Source organism: Bombina bombina, chromosome 10 (genome assembly GCF_027579735.1).
Source record: "Bombina bombina isolate aBomBom1 chromosome 10, aBomBom1.pri, whole genome shotgun sequence".
Classification (NCBI taxonomy): domain Eukaryota; kingdom Metazoa; phylum Chordata; class Amphibia; order Anura; family Bombinatoridae; genus Bombina; species Bombina bombina.
The window spans coordinates 53,170,714-53,193,178 of NC_069508.1; positions in this window are offsets into that span (position 1 = coordinate 53,170,714).

Genomic DNA, 22,465 nt, shown 5'->3' on the forward strand with positions numbered 1-22,465 from the left:
CATCTTTTATAGCTTCCGCTCCGAACCTTGACGCACCATCCTCCTCCAGCTTATCTTCGGGCAGCAACTCTCAAGTTACCACTCGCCCGCCTGCCGCCACCACCAACACTAGCACCACAGCCACTTCACTTGATCTGTCAAAGGAGTTATTTACACATCAGTTGGAGGAAATGAGTGATGCACAAACCATCATTGACAGAGGATGTAGATAACAGTGATATGTCTCAGTCAGGCAGCATTACACACATGGACGTACGGTGTGATGATAATGATGTTTTACCCGCTGCTGCTTCCTTTGTTGATATGTCAGATACAAGTGAAGTGGTTGATGATGACGATGCGTCCGTGGATGTCACGTGGGTGCCCGCTAGAAGAGAGAAGAAGAACAGGGGGAAAGTTCAGATGGGGAGACAGAGAGGAGGAGGAGGAGACGAGTTGGAAGCAGGGGTAGGTCATCGCAAGGAGCTAGTGGCACAGTCAGACAGCATGCATCGGCACCCGGGGTCAGCCAGACAGCACGCCAATCAACGCATGCTGTTGCCACCACCAGAATGCCATCATCGCAGAGCTCAACAGTGTGGCATGTTTTTGTGTGTCTGCCTCTGACAACAGCGATGCCATTTGCAACCTGTGCCAAAAGAAACTGAGTCATGGGAAGTCCAACACCCACCTAGGTACAACTGCTTTGCGAAGGCACATGATTGCACATCACAAACGCCTACGGGATCAACACATGAGTAGAAGCAGCACACAAACTCAAAGCTGCCATCCTCCTCCTGGTCCAGCATCTTCAGCCACGTCAACCACTGCTGTCCTCCTTGCCCCCTCTCAACCATCCGCCACTCCATCTCTCTTCCGGAGCAGTTCCTGCTCATCTGCCCACAGTCAGGTGTCTGTCAAGGACATGTTTGAGCGTAAGAAGCCATTGTCACAAGTCACCCCCTTGTGCAAATGGGGTCTTTCATGCTGTCATGCCTGTTGAGGGACCTTCGTATAAAAAAGCTTAAGGAGAACGACCTGTACTGAGTGTCCACGCTAATAGACCCCCGGAATAAGCATAAAGTGCCTGAAATGTTACCGAATTACCGCAAGTTGGAAAGGATGCAGCAGTTCCAAAATAAATTAAAAAGTATGCTATTACACAGTGTATAAGGGTGATGTCACAGCACAACGGAAATCTAACAGGGGAAGAGGTGAAAGTAATCCTCCGACTCCCATGACCACACCGGCAAGGACAGGATGCTTTACAGACGTGTTGTTGATGGAGGACATGCAGAGCTTTTTAAGTTCTATTCATCGCCACAGCCCTTCGGGGTCCACCCTCAGAGAATGACTCGACCAACAGGTAGCTGACTACCTCGCCTTAACTGCAGATCTCGACACTCTGAGGAGCGATTAACCCATTGACTACTGGGTGTGCAGGCTTGACCTGTGGCCTGAGCTATCCCAATTTGTGATAGAACTTCTGGCCTGCCCCGCTTCTAGTGTCCTGTCAGAAAGGACCTTCAGTGCAGCAGGAGGTATTGTCACTGAGAAGAGTAGTCGCCTAGGTCAAAAAAGTCTAGATTACCTCACCTTAAGATGAATGAGGGATGGATCCGAAGGGACTGACATTGGGCGATACATTAGAGTAAAAAAGGCCTGATGAGATGAGCTGCCTTGGGCTAAAATGGTCCACACACTGCCTGTATTTTATCTTTGAATGCCGGATGACTTACGTGACTTATCCGCCACCAACTAGGGTTCAGCTGCAATGTTTTAGGGCACTTTCTGCCTGGGAAACAAACATCAATTTTTCTGGCCGCTGATACAGCAGCGGCTGCAACAATACCTAATTTTTCCAGGATTGTGTACATGCCAAATTTTTCTGGCTTCTGGTGCTGCACTGCGGCTTCAAAAACCAAACCAAAAAAAAAGGCACGTAACAGGGATTAAACTGATAGGAATAGAACTACTTAACACACCACTCCTATCTGGTGGCACATTAGATTGCACGCGCAGTGCCCCCAAATTTTGAAGTAGGAGGACCGACCAAGCATCTTTTTCCATCTCCCGGTTCTAAAATCCATGCCATATACACGTCCCCTGACGCCGCAACTGCCTCTGGGAACCTTACCATGGGTCCCAGACTGCACGTCTTGTAATTCTCTGTCTGGGAAATTATCTATCTATCAAATCTATCTATCTATCTATCTATCTATCGTATCTATCAAATATATTATTGCTCTATTGATCTATCTATCTAATCTATGTATGTATCTATCTATCAAATCTATCTATCTCGTGGCCGGACTGTTATCTGACAGCCACTTGTTGTTTCAGCCAAATGTCCATCGGCCAAATGTCCATCTGCCAAATGTCCGTCGGCTAAAAGTCCTTTCACGATTGCACGTGCAGTGCCCAAAATTTTGAAGTAGGAGGACCGACCAAGCATCTTTTTCCATCTCCCGGTTCCTAAAATCCATGCCATGTACACGTCCCCTGATAGGGGACGTAACAGGGATTAAACTGATACAATAGTACTACTTACACACCACTCATATCTGGTGGCACAGTAGATTGCACGCGCAGTGCCCAAAATTTGAAGTAGGGAGACCGACAAGCATCTTTTTCCATCTCTCCCAGTTCCTAAAATCCATGCCATATACACGTCCCTGATAGGGAACATAACAGGGATTAAATTGATAAGAATAGTACTTCTTAACACACCACTCATATCTGGTGGCACAGTAGATTGCACACGCAGTGCCTCAAATTTGAAGTAGGGAGGACCGACCAAGCATTCTTTTCCATCTCCCGGTTCCTAAAATCCATGCCTTATACACGTCCCCTGGCGCCGCAACTGCCTCTGGGAACCTTACCATGGGACTGGGAAATTATCTATCAAATCTATCTATTTATTTATCAAATCTATCTATCGTATCTATCAATCTATCAAATCTATTGTATCTATCTATCTATCTATCTATCTATCTATCAAATCTATCTATCTCGTGGCCGGACTGTTATCTGACAGCCACTTGTTGTTTCGGCCAAATGTCTGTCGGCCAAATTTCCGTCTGCCAAATGTCCATCGGCTAAAAGTCCGGCCACGATTGCATGCGCAGTGCCCCAAATTTGAAGTAGGAGGATCGACCAAGCATCTTTTTCCATCTCCCGGTTCCTAAAATCCATGCCATATACACATCCCCTGGCTCTGCAACTGCCTCTGGGAACCTTACCATGGGTCACAGACCGCACGTCTTGTAATTCCCTGTCTTGGAAATTATCTATCTATCAAATCTATCTATCTATCTATCTTAGTATCGTATCTATCAAATGTATCTATTGCATCTATTGATCTATCTTTCTTAATCTATGTATCTATCTAACTATCTATCTCTTGGCCAGACTGTTATCTGACAGCCACTTGTGTGTCGCCAAATGTCCGTCAGCCAAATGTCCCGTCAGCCAAAAGTCCGGCCATGATTGCACACAGCAGTGCCCCAAATTTGAAGGAAGAGGACCGACCAAGCATCTTTTTCATCTCCCGGTTCCTAAAATCCACGCCATATACAGGTCCCCTGATAGAGGACGGAACAGGGATTAAACTGATAGGAATAGTACTATTTAACACACCTTATAATATTTATTTAATTTATTTATTTATAAAATATTTTACCAGGAAGGTACATTGAGATTTCTCTCGTTTTAAAGTATGTCCTGGGATCACAAAACATTGCATTGATAATGTAGAGAGAGACAATGCAGAGAGAAGAATCTGAAGAAGAGGAGTTACAAGAGGAAGGTAGCTTTGAGGAGGGTGAAGACCTACACAGCAGGCATCCCAGGGGGCATGTTGTCACCTTTCGGGGACCCTGTTGTGATACGTGGCTGGGTGGAGGAAGAGACCTTCAATGACATCAGTGAGGACAAGGAACGGGACATGGCTTAGCTTTGGTATCCAACCTTGTACAAATGGGGAGTTTGCAGTTGTGCAAATGGAATGTTTGTGGTTGTTTGTGGTGCGTTAAACGGGGGAGTTTGGTCTGTCCAATGTGAAGCGGGCGTACCCTTACACTACCTGATCGATACAACATCATACCTGATGTTTTAAAGCACTTTTTCCAAACAATTTAGGAATGTTAGGTGATTTATGCCCTTTATGGATTAAAACCAGACTCTGCATCAACTATGTAATTTTAACGTTGGAGTTTTGCCATGGATCCCCCTCCGGCAATGCCACAATGGGGACAACCTTTTGCGCCCTCTTATGCGAATTTATATGTTAACGATTTTGAAAATAACTACATATGGTAAAATAATCCTTTTTTATGAAAACATTATCAAATTTTATCGCTATATTGATGATGTTATAATTTTAACGGACGGGTGACAAAGCAAAGATAGATAAATTTAATAATTTTATGAATGATAATAGTCACAATCTTGTATTTACTGCAAATATTTCTAATACTAAATGGAATTCTTGGATCTCTTTTATTTGTGAATGATAATAATCAGATAGCGATTACTAATTACAGAAAACCAACTAAAAAAACAGGTTACATCGAGCAACAAGTGGTCATACAAAGAGTTGGATCTCAAATGTTCCATATGGTCAGTATTTGCGTATGCGGAAAAGTTTGTGTACCCATATGCCTGATTTTATTTCTGAGGGCTGCAATTCTAGATAAAAAATTCTCTGATAAGGGGTATAAAAAGAGCTATTGAAGACAGCGAAGGATAGGGCCTTGAATACCATTAGATGTGATTTACTCAATAAGACTAATATGTCCAAGAGAGGGGATAGTTTCCCTCCTGATACTCCAAGGTTTTATCACTAGATATTATTGATAGGTGCCACTTTATACAACGTGTTTTAAAAAAAGCACTGGGTCATTCTGAAACTGACCCAATATTAGGGAATATGTTGTCAGATAAACCCCAGGTCATTTTTAAAAAAGGGTAAAAACCTGAAGAACCTATTAGCTCCTAGTAGGCTTTGGGACCCTTCATCAAATATAGATAACACACATAATGGTTAACTGTGAAGAAGGGTAATTGTCGTTGTATGAAAACAGTATGTAATATGTGTAGTCACATTGATATTCATCCACATTTACCAACTGGGACGGTACTCAGAAGTTTAATATTAATGTTAGAGCTACCTGTGATTCAACATTTGTGGTCTATTTATTAATTGTGGAGTGGCCCTTTTTTATGTAGGGCGCACAAAAAGAAAAATAAGGACTAGAACTAATGAACACGTATATAACATTAAATTGGCTAAGAAAGAAAGATCGATTAAACATAGGTATCCCCATTCATTTTTCTGAAATGCATAATTGTTAACTCATCTTCTTTTAAAGTGAGAGTCATTGACTGGATCCCACCAAACGTTCATAATAGTCTCCTTGCTTTAAGACAGCAGGAGACCATTGAATCTACAAAATTGGGAGTCTGAATCCCAGAGATCTGAACGTTGATCTGGATCTTGCTGCATATATGTAATTTAATAGCTATACTTTAATAGTCTACATTACATGTACAAGTTCACTGACACTAGGTAATGTGTTGGGTGAATGATTTAGTGTGCGTATGTATGCGTTTGGGTTCTTGTGAGAACTTTAATGTTTATGTGTTTTTTTGTGTGTGTCTGAATTGTGTGTGTATGTGTTTGTGTGTGTGTGTGTGTATATGGGTGTGCATATGTAATATGAATTGAATTTGTTAGTGCTAGTGTGAGTGTAAGTGTATGCGTGTGTGAGTGCACATACTATTATATGTTTATATTATTCAGGTTAGTTAAGATAATAGTGATCCTTTTTGCCTTATTTAGTTTCCTCCTTTTACATTCTGTTTGGTAGTTGTCAGAAGTCATTTTTTCGACTAATGGGTAATTATTTAATAAAGTATTTACAAAGTTTTAAAAAAAATAATTTTATGATTTGATTAGGGTTATTGTTGATTATGTGTTGTTTAGGTAATGTAATAATAATAATAATATCTTTTCATGGATCGTAAATTTTTAATGTATTTTTCAATGTATTTTAATGAACATGACATATAATTACCTATGTGTCTAGTATTAATTTATGTAACATCTGTATATGTATTTTTTATATATAATTATTGTATGGTAATATGAAACGGTTTCTTTTATGTTCATATAACAATGGGTTGCCGTTGTCCCCTTGTGTATAAATTTTCAGCTCATTGCTATCTCATTACATCTACCTGAGCTATTCTAATTGTGCCCTGAAAAAGTCCGGCCGGGGTTCCGGACGAAACGCGTAGGGATATCGCTAGTGCTTTGCCCTCATTGACAGTTCGTGCAGCCTGAGAGGTTTAGGCCTAAAAGGTGACGCTCCGGATCCTATGCTGTCACAGTGATGTCAGACGCCGGCTTGTGTTTGGTGGTCCTTTCCAGATCTGCACACTTCCTGCCTGTTGATCGGGACTCAGACTGCCACTGCCTTTGATCTTCATCTGGGAATTTTACTTTGCTTACTTAAGTGTAAGTTTTATGGTTTATTGTATCTGCATACGTGTATTAAAAATCTCAAGTCTTTTTTGCGCTTCTTGTACTCTTTTGCCTGGTATCCAACCTTGTACAAATGGGGGAGTTTGCGGTTGTGCAAATGGACTGTTTTGCGGTGCGTTAAACGGGGAGTTTGGTCTGTCACTGTGATGCGGGCGTAACCCTTACACTACCTGATCGATACAACATCATACCTGATGTTTTAAAGCACGTTATTCCAAACAATTTAGGAATGTTATGTGATTTATGCCCTTTATGGATTAAAACCAGACTCTGCATCAACTATGTAATTTCCGTGGGAGTTTTGCCATGGATCCCCTCCGGCATGCCACAGTCCAGGTGTTAGTACCCTTGAAACAACTTTTCCTTCACTATTGTGGCCAGAAAGAGTCCCTGTGGGTTTTAAAATTCGCCTGAGCCTATTGAAGTCAAATGGCGGTTCGCCTGTTCGCGAACATCTGCGGAAGTTCGCGTTGCTGTTCGCGAACGGAAGATTTTAAGTTTGCGACATCACTATTGATGTGAGCTGCCTCTGTGTTTTTTTTGGTGCCTGCAATAATGATGTTATTTTAAATGAATAATCCACTGCACATTTTGGTGTCTGTGCTATAATGGATTGAAACTAATGAAAAACAGTCATAATATTGTTGTTTATGTGACATAAAATAACAACTCTCATACAATGTATGGTTTTAATATTTCTGTCTTCTGATAATTGGTTTAAAATTGTAGATTATATAATACAAAAGTTAAATTTGTATTTCTAGTTAATTATTTATAATGTTTTTATCACATACTGTTTTAATTATAAATACAAAGAAATATACACTTTCGTAAGTTGTTTAAAACAAATTAAATTGCAAAATGCAAATTATTTGTTTGCTTTTTTGTGTAAATGAAATATTTAATAAAGGTTTTACATACTGTAGCTGGTTAATTCAAATTCATTTTGCATACTTCACATGATTAAAGGCAAGGTTATAACCCTTTTTAAAATGAAACTCTATAATGTTGAAATAAAGCTTTTGTATGCTAGAGGAACGCTTCAAAATGAAAGCTATATTACAATGATTAAGTTCTCCTTTATTTCTTCTCATAATTCATAGGGTTACCACACTGGATTTGTGTAATTTTATCATACCAATGATATGACAGATACCTCAGCATAATGATATCTCTCGATAGATAGATAGATAGATAGATAGATATCATTTTAAACTAATCTATCATTTATCTATCAACAGATAGATAGATGATGGATGAATGGATGGATGGATGGATGGATGGATAGATGGCTGCATGGATGGATAGATAGAAAGATATATATAATTTTAAAATTGTCTATCATCTATCTATCTATCTATTTATCTATCAATCAATCTATCTATCAATCTATCAATCTGTGAGTATCCATAGATTATAGATAGAAAGATATAATTTTAATCTAATGTATTTATCAACAGATAGATGATGGATAGAAATATAGATAGACATATATAATTTTAAACATATCTATCTATAATTTTCTATCAACAGATAGATAGATAAATGATGGGTGGATAGATAGATGATGGATTGGTAGATACGTTTAAAAATCTATATGCCTTTCTATTGATCATCTATCTGTTGAAAAATTAGTTTAAATTATATCTATCTATCTATCAATCATCTGTGAGTATCCATAGATGACAGACAGATAGATAGATATAGATAGATAGATAAATAGAGACATATATAATTTTAAACTAATCTATCACCTATCAACAGAAACACCCAAACATCTATCAATCTATCTATCTATCTATCTATCTATCTATCTATCTATCTATCTATCTATCTGTATCCATAAATAGATAGATGATAGATAGATAGAATTATAAACTTATCTATCTATCTATCATCTATCTATCTATCTATCTATCTATCTATCTATCTATCTATCTATCAATCTATCAGTAACCATAGATGATAGATAAATAGATAAGATAGATACATATATAATTGTAAACTAATATATCTATCATCTATGTAACAACAGAAACACACACACAAATAGCTAGCTATCTAATCTATAGAAATATAAATGTATAATTATTACTAATTACTATTAGTTTAAACTATGTATGTATGTATGTACTCCCTAATTTATTAATGTTTGGTTAAAATGGAAAATGCACAGCATTAAAACATGTGAATGTGATTAAAGAGCTATATTTGAGATCACCTTGACTTTTCATTATCTTATCATGTAGCATATCAAAGTACGTACAAGCTTCAAATTAAACTCTCCTGGGTTTACTGTGCAATAAATATTACTTGAAAGCAGGGCCGGCCCTAGCCATTGCGGGGCCCAAGGCAGGGTGACAAAATGGAGGCCCCTTTGTCTCCGCCCCAATCCCGCCCAGTCTCCGATCCAACCTGCCCAGGCCCAGCCCCAGACCCACCCAGTCTCCGCCCAACCCCACCCAGTCTCCACCCCAACCCCGTCCAGTTTCTGCCCCCAACCCCGCCCCAGTTTTTAAAATTAATTTTAAAAAATGGGAGAAATATAATTTAAAGGTAATGCACAACATTTAAAAAAAAAAAAAAAAAAAAAAAAAAATCCACTAATGTGAAGCACTATAGCATTGTATATACTGCAATAAACCATTTGTACTATTGGAACAACTGTTTATGTATATAATGAAGAATTATGCTGACAATTAGGGACAGTTGATTTGAACTGGCCCTTATTTTGCGTTTTTCTTATGATAACAAGAACATTACAGAGACGCCAGGGCCGGCCCTAGCAAGTGCAGGTCCATAGGCAGAATGACAGCGCAGAGGCCTCTACCCAGAACAATAAATACTTAAAGAAATGGGCCAACCACACACACACACCCCCACCATCCCCCACCATCCAACCCCACACACACACACACAACCAACCAACCACACACACACACTAAAGGGTCATAGAAATACTTGTAAACATTTTTTTTATTTTTTTTAAGATGTTAATGCTTTATTTAGAATATCAAGGTATGGCAGCTACCTGTTGTAATAAGGTTTGATTCATAGCCCCAACCATTATAGAAAGCAGTTAGGTAGTGTACATTGTGCATTTTATATGCAACTGAAAACAAATCTGCCATTACATTTAAACAAAAAGTACCTTAGTTACACCAAGTTACAATGAAAGTTTAACTTTGCAGTTACATTCTTTGATGTAGACATTAGACATTGATGTCCAATATCCACATAATCTTACAGTTGTTAATACCATGAAAACCCAAAGCAAAAATGTATAGAAATGGGAAGCAACTGAAATGGTGTAAATTGCTTAAGCTTAGTTGCAGAAAGGTACTTACTGTATCTAAGTCAAGCTGGTTAGCTGCAAATTACAGTTGTGTATTTACTTTATGCAATTTTAAATCCATATATTGAGGTTTTGTGACACATGATGGTATGCCAAGCTTTGTTATTGAGCTTTTATTAGTGACAACTCACGTCACACGCACCACACCAATAGGAATCAGCGGTCAAATCATAAAGGATATCCCAGCACCACTGCAATAAAATGATGCCCCCAGCACCCCTGCAATAAAATGATGCTCCCAGCAATAAACTGATGCCCCCAGCACACCTGCAATAAAATGATGCTCCCAGCAATAAACTGATTCCCCCAGCACACCTGCAATAAAATTATGCTCCCAGCCCCCATCTGTAATAAATGATGCCCCAGCAATAAAATGATGCTCCCAGCAATAAACTGATGCCCCTAGCACACCTGCAATACAATTATGCTCTCAGCCCCCCTCTGTAATAAATTATGCCCCAGCAATAAAATGATGCTCCCAGCAATAAAATGATGCCCCCAGCACCCTGCAATAAAATGATGCTCACAGCACCCTCCAATAAAATGATGCTCCCAGCAATAAACTGATGCCCCCAGGACACCTGCAATAAAATGATGCTCCCAGCAATAAAATGATGCCCCAAGCCCCCCCTGCAATAAAATGATGCTCTCAGCAATAAACTGATGCCCCCAGACCCCCTGCAATCAAATGATGCTCTCAGCAATAAACTGATGCCCCCAGCAATCTGCAATAAAATTATGCTCTCAACCCCTCTGCAATAAAATGATGCTCCCAGCAATAAACTGATGCCCCCAGCAGCCTGCAATAAAATGATGCTCCCAGCAATAAACGGATGCCCCCAGCACCCTGCAATAGAATGATGCTCCCAGCCCCCCATCAATAAACTGATGCCACCAGCACCCTGCAATAAAATGATGCTCCCAGCAATAAAATGATGCCCCCAGCTCACCTGCAATAAAATGATGCTCCCAGCCCCCTGCAATAAAATTATGCTCCCAGCAATAAACTGATGCCCCAGACCCCCTGCAATAAAATGATGCTCCCAGCAATAAACTGATGCCCCCAGACCCCCTGCAATAAAATGATGCTCCCAGCAATAAACTGATGCCCCCAGCACCCTGCAATGAAATGATGCTCCCAGCAATAAACTGATGACCCCAGCACCCTGCAATAAAAATGATGCTCCCAGCAATAAACTGATACCCCAGCACCCTGCAATAAAATGATGCTCCCAGCATTAAACTGATGCCCCCAGCACCCTGCAATGAAAATGATGCTCCCAGCATTAAACTGATGCCCCCAGCACCCTACAATAAAAAATGATGCTCCCAGCAATAAACTGATGCCCCCAGCACCCTGCAATAAAATGATGCTCCCAGCAATAAACTGATGCCCCCAGCACCCTGCAATAAAATGATGCTCCCAGCAATAAACTGATGCCCCCAGCACCCTGCAATAAAAATTATGCCCCCAGCAATAAACTGATGCCCCCAGCACCCTGCAATAAAAATGATGCTCCCAGCAATAAACTGATGCCCCCAGCACCCTACAATAAAAATGATGCTCCCAGCAATAAACTGATGCCCCCAGCACCCTGCAATAAAAATGATGCTCCCAGCAATAAACTGATGCCCTCAGCACCCTGCAATAAAAATGATGCTCCCAGCAATAAACTGATGCCCCCAGCACCCTGCAATAAAAATGATGCTCCCAGCAATAAACTGATGCACCCAGCCAGCCCCCCCTGCAATAAAATGATGCCCCCAGCCAGCCCCCCTGCAATAAAATGATGCCCACAGCCAGCCCCCCCTGCAATAAAATGATGCCCCCAGCCAGCCCCCCCTGCAATAAAATGATGCACCCAGCCAGCCCCCCTGCAATAAAATGATGCCCCCAGCCAGCCCCCCCTGCAATAAAATGATGCCCCAGCCAGCCCCCCCCCCTGCAATAAAATGATGCCCCCAGCCAGCCACCCCTGCAATAAAATGATGCCCCCAGTAGTATATATCAGAAATGAAGAACTCAATTGCAAAATATATAAAATTAAAAACAAATGTTCTTCTTCAATGGGGCATGCTACAAAAAAAAACGATTAGTTATCGTTTGCCTCTTTATCTTGGGGCAATGCCCTGCAAAAAGCCCTTTTAAGGGCTACAGGTAGTTTATTCTTAGTGTAGGGGGGTGTTTTTATTTTGGGGGCTTTTTTATTTTCATATGGATTAGGTATACTTTTTTAAAATTTTATCATTTTGTTTTTTATTTTCTGTAATTGTAGCTTAAAGGGACAGTCTACACCAGAATTTTAATTTTCACTAGACTGGCCCTTTAATTTAAACTTAGTTTATTTTTTATTTTTAAAGTAGTGTTAGTTTTTTATTTTTATTTTAATAGTAACTTTAGTATTTTGTAATTTAGGTAATTTGGGTTCATTTAGGGGGTGTTAGGTTAGGGGTCTTAGTAATTTAATTATTTATTTGCGTTGTGGGCTTTGGCGGTTTAGGGGTTAATACTTTAATAGGTAGTTTGCATTGTGGCTTAATGGCGGATTAGGGGTTAATAGTTTTAATAGGTAGTTTGCAATGATGAGGTTGGCGGATTTAGGGGTTAATACTTTAGTTATTACTTGCAGTGTGGGTTTGATGGTGGATATAGGGGTTAATAGTTTAATTAGGCTTATTGCATTGTGGGGGGTTGTCGGTTTAGGGATTAATACTTGTATTAGTTCCGATGTGGGCTTGATGGCGGATATAGGGGTCTTTACGTGTGGGGCTTATTTTTGGGAGGCGTGTTAGACTTTTACGGGAGATTTTATAATTTTTTAATTTTCTTAGGTACCGGCAGTTTCTCAAAACTTAAAAAAAATATGTTACAAAGTAAACTAACACCCATAAACTAGCTATTAACCCCTAAACCGCTTTCCCCCAGCATTGCAAATACTAAAATAAACCTATTAAACCCTAAACCGCTGACCTCCCACATCACCAACACTAAATAAACCTATTAACCTCTAAACTGCCGTCCCCTCACATGGTCAATACTAAATAAACCTATTAACTCCTAAACTGCCAGCCCCCCCCCACATTGTGACTCCCTAAATAAACTGCTGGCCCCCCACATCATGACAAACTAAATTAAACAATTAACCCCTAACACCCACTAGCTTTAAATTAAAGTTACAATATAACTACCTTAAAATAAATAAAAACTTACCTGTGAAAAAAACAACAAAGTTTAAACTATAAATAAACCTAACATTACTATTTAAAAAAATAAAAGATACCAAAAATAAAAAACCTAAATTACAAAATTAAAATATCCTAACACTACGAAAAAAACAAAAACCTAACATTAAAACAATAACAAAATCTAAAATTAAACTTAGTAACAAAACCTAACATTACACAAAATAACAAACTCTAAAATTACGAAAAATAAAAAATTCTAAGATTACAGAAAATAACAAAATTATCCAAAATTAGAAAATTAACCCCTTAATGACCGAGGACGTACGCCATACGTCCTCAGAAAAAATACAGTTAACGCCTGAGGACGTATGTCCTCAGTTTGGAAAGCAGCTGGAAGCGATCCTGATCGCTTCCAGCTGCTTTCCGGTTATTGCAGGATGCCTCGATATCGAGGCATCCTGCAATAACAATTTGTACCCCTCCCGTGCAGAGAGAGCCACTCTGTGGCCCTCTCTACACTGGACATCGATGGCCACATTCGTTGGTGGGTGGGAGCTGCAGTGGGAGGTGGGTGGGCGGCCATCGATGGGTTCTAAGACACAGAGAGAGGGCGGGATCGGGGGCGGGACAGTCGGGCGCGCACAGACGTGCGTGCATGCACGGGGGACGGCGGGCGCGTGCACGGGGAGGGAGCGGGTGGGAACCGCTACACTACAGAAAATTATCAAGTATAAGTGGGAGGAAGGGGGAGAAGAAATGCCCCAAAAAAGTAATCTAAGGGATCTGGGAGGGGGTGGGGGTTGGTTTTGGGCTACACTACAGCTACACTACAGAAAAAAATAAAATAACAAATAAAAAAGAGACTATATATTGTAAACTGGGTACTGGCAGACAGCTGCCAGTACCCAAGATGGCTGCCAAGAAGGTAGAATGGGAGGTTAGAGATCTGTTTGGGGGGGAGGGGGCAGGGAGGTTTGGGGGCTAAGGGGGGATCCTACACAGCAGCATATGTAAATATGCAAAGGGGAAAAAAAAGAAAAAAAGGATGCCTTTTATTTTAGTACTGGCAGATAGTGATGTCGCGAATAGTTCGCCGGCGAATAGTTCCCGGTGAACATAGCATGATCGCGTTTGCCACGGCGGGCGAACATATGCGATGTTCGATCCGCCCCCTATTCGTCATCATTGAGTAAACTTTTACCCTGTATCTCACAGTCTGCAGACACATTCCAGCCAATCAGCAGCAGACCCTCCCTCCCACCCAGACCCTCCCAGCTCATGGACAGCAGCCATTTTAGATTCATTCGGAAGCTGCATTGTTAGTGAGAGGAGGGACAGTGTAGCTGCTGGTGATTTAATAGGGAAATTGATAGCTAGGCTAGTGTATTCAGTGTCCACTACAGTCCTGAAGGACTCATCTGATCTCTGCTGTAAGGACAGCACCCCAAAAAGCCCTTTTTAGGGCTAGAACATCATTTTTTTATTTTATTTTTTTTCCTGTGTAATCTAATTGCAGTTGCCTGCCTGCCAAGCCACTTGCCCAGTGCCACCACTCATATCTGGTGTAACAGTAGTGTAAATTAAAAAAAAAAAAACTTTTTTGACTGTGAAACATCAGTCTACTAGTGTAATCTAATTGCAGTTGCCTGCCTGCCAGCGTGTGTGCCAGGCCCACTTGCCCAGTGCCACCACTCATATCTGGTGTAACAGTAGTGTAAATTAAAAAAAAAAACTTTTTTGACTGTGAAACATCAGTCTGCTAGTGTAATCTAATTGCAGTTGCCTGCCTGCCAGCGTGTGTGCCAGGCTCACAGCGTTTACTGTGCCCACTTGCCCAGTGCCACCCCTCATATCTTGTTTAATAGTAGTGTAAGTGTACATTTTAAAAAAAAAAAAACTTTTTGGACTGTGAAACATCAGTCTGCTTTATTGTGTCAGGCTCACAGCGTATACTGTGCCCACTTGCCCAGTGCCACCACTCATATCTTGTTTAATAGTAGTGTAAATGTACATTTAAAAAAAAAAACTTTTTGGACTGTGAAACATCAGTCTGCTTTATTGTGTCAGGCTCACAGCATATACTGTGCCCACTTGCCCAGTGCCACCACTCATATCTTGTTTAATAGTAGTGTAAGTGTACATTTAAAAGAATAAAAACTTTTTGGACTGTGAAACATCAGTCTGCTTTTTTGTGTCAGGCTCAAAGCGTATACTGTGCCCACTTGCCCAGTGGCACAACTCATATCTTGTTTAATAGTAGTGTAAGTGTACTTTTAAAAAATATGACAGGCAGAGGCAGGCCACCCCGCAAGTGCCGTCGTGGTCATGGTGCTGTGATTCCCTTTGGCCCTAGAATAATGCCCAGTGTTCAGAGGCCAAGTACCATGAACTCGAAAAGTTCTGAGGACATAGTTGACTTTTTAACACAGGACACCCAATCTTCTATAGCTTCCGCTCCGAACCTTGACGCACCATCCTCCTCCAGCTTATCTTCGGCAGCACCTCTCAAGTTACCACTCACCCGCCTGCCGCCACCACCAACACTACCACCACAGCTGCTTCACTTGATCTGTCAGAGGAGTTATTTACACATCAGTTGGAAGAAATGATTGATGCACATCCATTATTGCGAGAGGATGTAGATAACAGTGATATGTCTCAGTCAGGCAGCATTACACACATCGACGTACGGTGTGATGATGATGATGTTGTACCCGCTGCGGGAGTTTGGTCTGTCACTGTGAAGCGGGCGTAACCCTTACACTACCTTATCGATACAACATCATACCTGATATTTTAAAGCACGTTATTCCAAACAATTTAGGAATGTTAGGTGATTTATGCCCTTTATGGATTAAAACCAGACTCTGCATCAACTATGTAATTTTCCATGGAGTTTTGCCATGGATCCCCCTCCGGCACGCCACAGTCCAGGTGTTAGTCCCCTTGAAACAACTTTTCCATCACTATTGTGGCCAGAAAGAGTCCCTGTGGGTTTTAAAATTTGCCTGCCCATTGAAGTCAATGGGGGTTCGCCCGGTTCGCCGGTTTGCAAACTTTTGTGGGAGTTCGCGTTCGCAGTTCAAGAACCCAAATTTTTAGGTTTGCGACATCACTACATAATACACGTGTGGTGCGCAATGGCATTTTGCAGCCTTCTAATTACTAAAAAGCAACTCCAAAGCCATATATGTCTGCTATTTCTGAACAAAGGGGATCCCAGAGAAAAATGTACAACCATTTATGCCATAATTGCACAAGCTGTTTGTAAATAATTTCAGTGAGAAACCTAAAGTTTGTAAAAAAAAAATGTGAAAAAGTGAACTTTTTTTTTTATTTGATCGCATTTGGCAGTGAAATGGTGACATGAATTATACCACAATTTGCCTAGATCAATACTTTGGGATGTCTTCTAAAAAAAAAAATATATACATGTCATGGGATATTCAGGGATTCCTGAAAGATATCAGTGTTCCAATGTAACTAGCGCTAATTTAAAAAAAAAAGTGGTTTGGAAATAGCAAAGTGCTACTTGTATTTATGGCCGGATAACTTGCAAAAAAAGCAAAGAACATGTAAACATTGGGTATTTCTAAACTCTGGACAAAATTTCGAAACTATTTAGCATGGGTGTTTTTGGTGGTTGTAGATGTGTAACAGATTTTGGGGGTCAAAGTTAGAAAAAGTGTGTTTTTTTCCATTTTTTCCTCATATTTTATAAAAAATTTTTATAGTAAATTATAAGATATGATGAAAATAATGGTATCTTTATAAAATCCATTTAAAGGGACAGTCTACACCAGAACTTTTATTGTTTAAAAAAATAGATAATCCCTTTATTACTCATTTCCCAGTTTTGCATAACCAACACAGTTATAATAATATACTTTTAACCTCTGTGATAATCTTGTATCTAAGCCTCTGCAAACTGCCCCTTTTTTCAGTTCTTTTGACAGACTTGCGGTCTAGCCAATCAGTGCCTGCTCCCAGATTACTTCACCTGCACGAGCACAGTGTTATCTATATGAAATATGTGAACTAACACCCTCTAGTGGTGAAAAACTGTTAAAATGCAATCTGAAAGAGGTGGGCTTCAAGGTCTAAGAAATTAGCATATGGACCTCCTAGGTTAAGCTTTCAACTAAAAATACCAAGAGAACAAAGCAAAATTGGTGATAAAAGTAAATTGGAAAATTGTTTAAAATTACATACTCTATCTGAATCATGAAAGTTTATTTAGGCCTAGACTGTCCCTTCAATGGCGAGAAAAACGGTATATAAAAGAGTAAGAGGAAAATTACAGCTAAACACAAACACCGCAAAAATGTAAAAATAGCCTTGGTCCCAAACGGACAGAAAATGGAAAAGTGCTGTTGTTATTAAGGGGTAAAACCTAATCTAATACCCCTATAAAAACAAAAAAGCCACCCCAAAATAAAAACATCCCCTAATCTAACACTAAACTACCAATAGCTTTTAAAATGGCTGTTTGTAGGGCATTGCCCTGAATTTAACAGCTCTTTTATTTGAAGACAAAAAAAATACAAATTACGGCCTAACAGTACAACCCCACACCCACTTAAACCCCCAAAAATAAAAGAGAGCAATCAGCTCTTCTACTGCCCATTAAAAAAAACCTACCCAAAAAAAAACTAACACTAAGAGGCCTATTTATCAAATGTCTGTCGGACCTGACAGTGCGAATCAGGTCCGACAGACATCGCTGAATACAGAGAGCAATACACTCTTCATATTCAGCATTGCACCAGCAGCTCTTGTGAACTGCTGGTGCAGCTCTGTCCCCTGCAGATTCGTGGCCAACCGGCTGCCAGCAGTGGGTGTCAATCAAACCGATCGTATTTGATCGGGTTGAATTGTGCCAATGTGTGTCTGCCTGCTCAGAGCAGGCGGACAGGGTTATGGAGCAGGGGTCTTTAGGCTGCTGCTTCATAGCTGCTGTTTCTGGCGAGTCTCAAGACTCGCCAGAAACACAGGCCTACAACCTCCATACGGAGCTTGATAAATGGGCCTCCATCCCTGAAATAGGTACAGCACCATCTTCAATCTTCATCCCGGTGTCGCAGAGCCATCTTCAATCTTCAACCATGGGTCACAGAGCTGAGCGCGCGGAGCAGGATTGGCAACGGCGTGAACATCCGGCGTGAAGGTACCCATTTTATATTTAGGTACCTTGCACTCCTATTGGCTGAATATTTCAAATCAGCCAATAGGATGAGAGCTGCTTAAATCCTATTGGCTGATTGGAATTTTAGAGAAAAACATACCATAGTACCAGAGAATGTTTATCATTTTTGCTATCAATCAGTTTAAACAGAAATAGAGCTGCCTTGTTTTTTTTTTTAATTTACATTTCAAAACTATATATATTTTTTTTAGTAGACAACCCAATATATTGATCTAGGCCCATTTTGGTATATTGCATGACATCACATGCATGATAACCTATTCCCCGTAAAACTGGGGAATAAACACCCAACTCTCGTGCAAAACACGATCAAAAGGGGGCCTATTTAACAAAGGTCTGTTGGACCTGATCTGACAGTGCGGATCAGGTCCGACAGACCTCACTGAATGCAGAGAGCAATACGCTCTCTGTATTCAGCATTGCACCAGCAGCTCTTGTGAACTGCTGGTGCAACGCCGCCCCCTGCAGATTCATGGCCAATCGGCCGCCAGCATGGGGTGTCAATCAACCAGATCGTACTCGAGCTTGATAGATATGCCCCAGAGTCTCAAGTGAGCTAGCGTGACATTAAAATATTAATATTTCACATTCCACTGTTCTTCACATAGAATATGTTCTATTTATTCATAAATACAATTATATACATGAATATATAGTTATTTTTATATATATATATATATATATATATAGAGAGAGAGAGAGAGAGAGAGAGAGAGAGAGAGATGTATATATAGGAATATCTATTTCTAAGCACATAGAACATATTCTACTATATGCAAAACATTGAAATGTGAAATATTTACAGTAAATACACAGTATAACACTTCATTAAAAATGAATATTGCATAAATAGGTTTTTACATGTTTTCATCTACTTAACTGCAAAGGGCTCCAGTGTCAAACATATTATATATATAAACATATTTATGCGTTTATATGTGTAAATATATGTCTGTAAATACATTTATAAATACATAAAATACATATGTACACACATATAGACATATATATATGACATATATATATATATATATATATATATATGCACACAGTATATATATATATATATATATACACACACATATATATATATATATATTTATATATATACACACATATATATATATATATATATATACACATATATATATATATATATATATATATACACATATACATATATATATATATAAATAAAACAAATTTCTAAGGAAGGATAAGCACAGTCTCACAAACCTTTTTCAGCTGCCAGGGTGCACTCGAAAAGTCCCATCAAAAAAGGCACTCACTGGTCTTCATAAAATATAGCTTTTATTTCATTTCATCAATAAAACAGAGACATAACATTTCGGTGTAATCTTACACCTTTGTCAAATGTCACAGGATCGGTTTCCAAAAAAACAGAACCTAAAAACATATAACCTTTAACACCCTCACCTGCCTTATATATCTACTAAGATCCATTAACTTCACTGTGTTACCTCGTGGTGACGTCATCACACTACCTCGTTAGCGTGATGCATCATCACCAATCAGCATACACCTGGTTGGCATGACAACACATACACGGAAGTGTCATGCACAACTTGTAACGCTCATCATCTCGAAAGGGACTGGGATGCTGGATTGTTATAACAGTGATGTACCCACTATGATGAAGCAGCTTGCAGAGATGGAGGATAAACTGGTGACTAGAGGTTATGAAGGTGAAATGGTCCGGACCATTAAAGAGAGGTTATTAAATGCCCCAATGAGAAGGAACATTACGGAGCCCAGTGAAGGTACCCAACAATTGAATCTCGTTACAATGTATACCCCAATGTGTGGGATATTAAGGAAGTCAGTACAACAACATTGGTCACTTCTGGAGTCTGATCCATCATTACCATTACATAGGATGAAACCACCACGGATGGTATACCGGAGAGCGGACAACTTAAGGGATTTGTTGGTGAAAACTGATCCCACCAAATGCTATCATAAGGAAACTTGGTTGAAGACCTCAAAGAAGGGATGCTTCACATGCGGAAGTTGTGTGATGTGCAACAGCATGTTGAGAGGTCAGTCATTCCAAAATCCTCATAACAACAAGCAATACACAATCCGCCATAGATTGACATGTTATATGCATGCTTATCTGCCCATGCTCACTGGTATATATTGGCAAGATGGTTACGAGTTTCAGAGACAGGATGGCCAATCACCGTTGTGCCATCCGTGAATCCCTTAAGGGGGATTCGGAACAACCAGTGGCACGCCACTTTGCCAGAAATAACCATGGTGTTTATAGTATTAGATCAATGTTAATTGACCACGTTCCTCCCCTAGCTAGGGGTGGTAATAGAGCTAAAAAGCTATTACAAATGGAGACAAAATGGATCCATACACTGGACACTTTGGTACCAAGAGGGCTAAATACATTCCTTGACTTCGAACCATTTTATACCAAATAATCAATGCTGGATTAATACATGCTGATGATCTCATTGGAAGAAGAAATGACCCGCTGTGGATCCACATGGATGTTCATTCTAGTGGGTACCCATGGGTTTCTACCAACTCTTGGACTCATGAAGGAAATATAGTTTGATGCATATAGGTGTAGATGTAAATTTCCTATAGTTGCTATGAGTGATACAAATAAAAAATGTATATATATTTTTAGCGTTGTATATAATAGGGATTATTTGCACAGATAGCCATCTTCTTTGAAATGGGACTGATAAGGTGCACTAAGTAAATTAATAGCGAGTGTTATGATAAGCGATTATTGAATGGCGGTATGACAAAAGTTTTGTCAATAAGTTATGGGCGCTATGCATAGTTTGTTGTTATTTTACTACTGTATAACATATTAGGGTACTTTCCATTGCTGATCCACCATCTCCATATTTAGACATGTATATTCATGTATCTAATATTAATGTCCTTTGCCTGCTTTTTTGTAACCACACATGAGACCATAAATCTTTGAGCCATTTATAACTTTTTTTTGCAATATTTTTTTTAATCATTTATAATGGATGGTGTTATTATGATTGTAACTGTACTTTGTAATGTATTTTTTATGTGTTTTCTGATACTTGTTTGTTTCACGAAACATTTAACCAGAGCTCTGAGGTCACGCTATCCCGACGAGTGTTAACTTCAATTAACCTTAGGCGATTGCATTTACTTTTAACTTGTAACACGAGCAAGAAACCTGTTGTACACTAACACCTGCAATGAACCCCTTTTCTCTTGCGCATAACTGTTAGCGCCCCACACGTAATTTATCCCTTAATGATCAAGTGTGAATACATAATCAAAATAACCAAAAGCAAAAAAAACAAAAATAAATCAAACACGCATTTATTTAAAAGTTAATAAAGCATACATAAAAATACAAAAAATAAAAACATGACATAAATAGTCTAAGTCAAATATTAAAGGGACAGTCTAGTCCAAAAAAAACTTTCATGATTCAGATAGGGCATGTAATTTTAAATAATTTTATAATTTACTTTTGTCACCAATTTTTCTTTGTTCTCTTGGTATTCTTAGTTGAAAGCTTAACTTAGGAGGTTCATATGCTAATTTCTTAGACCTTGAAGGCCGCCTCTTAAGAATGCATTTTAACAGGTTTTTCACCACTAGAGGGTGTTAGTTCATGTTTTTCATATAGATAACAAGTTACCTGGGAGCCATCACTGATTGGCTAAACTGCAAGTCTGTCAAAAGAACAAATAAAGGGGCAGTCTGCAGAGGCTTAGATACAAGATAATCACAGAGGTAAAAAAAATGTATAAATATAACTCTGTTGGTTATGCAAAACTAAGGAATGGGTAAGCAAGGGATTATCTATCTTTTAAAACAATAACAATTCTGGTGTAGACTGTCCCTTTAATATAAAAAAAATGTGCAAAGTGTCAGGATATCATTGAAAATATATTAAAATATGTTTTCATGAGGTCAATTCAATACTGATGAAAATGATGGACTAGGAAGCTGCTGTTAATTTGCAACTTCTATTCTATTTTGGGAGCTTGCTGCATAATAGATAACAGAATTTTCAAATGGATTGAAATGGCTTTGCAATAAAAACTTAAAGAAAACACATTAGAATTCATTCTGACAATTGAATAGGAGGTAAGATTGATATTTATTTCTTTGTTATTAGTAGTAATATTTTTTAAAAACAATCTAATCAATA